Source organism: Pteropus medius, unplaced genomic scaffold, assembly GCF_902729225.1.
Source record: "Pteropus medius unplaced genomic scaffold, Ma_sr-lr_union100, whole genome shotgun sequence".
NCBI lineage: Eukaryota > Metazoa > Chordata > Mammalia > Chiroptera > Pteropodidae > Pteropus > Pteropus medius.
Window position 1 is genome coordinate 13,250,185 of NW_024352787.1, and position 1,284 is coordinate 13,251,468.

A 1,284-nucleotide genomic window follows, 5' to 3' on the forward strand; every position below is an offset into this window, starting at 1 on the left:
TTTTGCTATTATAAACAGTGCTGCAATAACCACCCCTGCACCCATATTTCAAACACCTCCTTGAGAGCTACCATTTGTCCATTGCTGTTTATGAGTGAAGAGCCGGGTGGATTCTCACAAATCAGTGGTCTGGGTTTCTCTGGAGTCAGGTAGACCTGCTTCCCCTACAGGAGACTGATTGTAGACTCCATATTAGTGGAAAGGTACTTAATTAGGCTGACTCATCTGAAGTTCATGGTTAGAGAACATTGAGCAAAGTTCTCTTGTATTCAATTTTTTTTTTTTTCCTTAGTCTCTGTTGTGGATACCTGGTATTAGCTCAACTCAGTTCTGTTTATTTATCAGATCTGATATCCATCCTAGGAACCTTCTCCTCTCTGGACAAATTCTCCATTTTCTTTAGAGGTCAGTACTTGAGGTTTGGCCACAGTGCTAGCCATTCTGTGTGCACCGTTTGGGGAAGGTCTGAAATCAGGTTGATACTGTGTTCCCAGTGCCCTGTTAATACCAGTTAATTGCCCTGTTCACTGCTTTACAAGCTATCCCTGCTTTTCATATTCACTGATTCTGACTTTAGAACTGCCCGGGTATTCCTCAGAAAGAACATATCTTCAATGTTTTGGTTCTAGTGTTTTTGTTGTTGTTGTTCTGGTTTCTCTTTCAGTTAATATAGTGATCCTACATAATTTTTATCTTCTAGGAGTTCCTCAAAATTTTTTTTTCTGCTAATGGCATGTTATTTTGTTTTGCAATGCAATTATGATTTCATTCCTTTTTTTAAATGAATTTTTCTATACTTTTGATAGGGCCTAGAAAGAAAAGGGTAGTAGGTGAATATGCTCAATTTTCCATCTTGAATTTGATGTACTATAACCTATTTTTTCAAAAATATAATCTTAAAATATATAAATGATATATAAATGTTCTTATTGTAAAAGCTTTTTCTTTTTACTCCTACAGCACCTGGTCTTCCTAGGTGGTCTCCCATCCAAGTACTAACCAGGCCCAACCCTGTTTAGCTTCCAAGATCAGACAGAATTGGGCTTGTTCCAGGTGGCATGGCCATAGACTTATTGTAAAAGTTTTAAAATATGTAACTACACAGACTAAAACATAAACATATCCCTTTGCCCACCCATCTTCACTCCCAAACCCTTCTTAGATTACTACTCTTAAAGGTCAGTGAGCAGCCTTTTAGTTCTTTTTCTCTGCAATACAAAAAATTTGACCATTCCCAGACCCAAAATTCAACACACACACAATGTCTTTATTTTGTTCACCACA

General features: G+C 37.4%; 1 pseudogene; it reads right to left on the reverse strand.

Moving 5' to 3' along the window:
- Positions 1-951: 951 nt before the first annotated feature.
- On the reverse strand, positions 952-1,070 carry LOC120591900 (uncharacterized; annotated as a pseudogene).
- Positions 1,071-1,284: the final 214 nt, after the last annotated feature.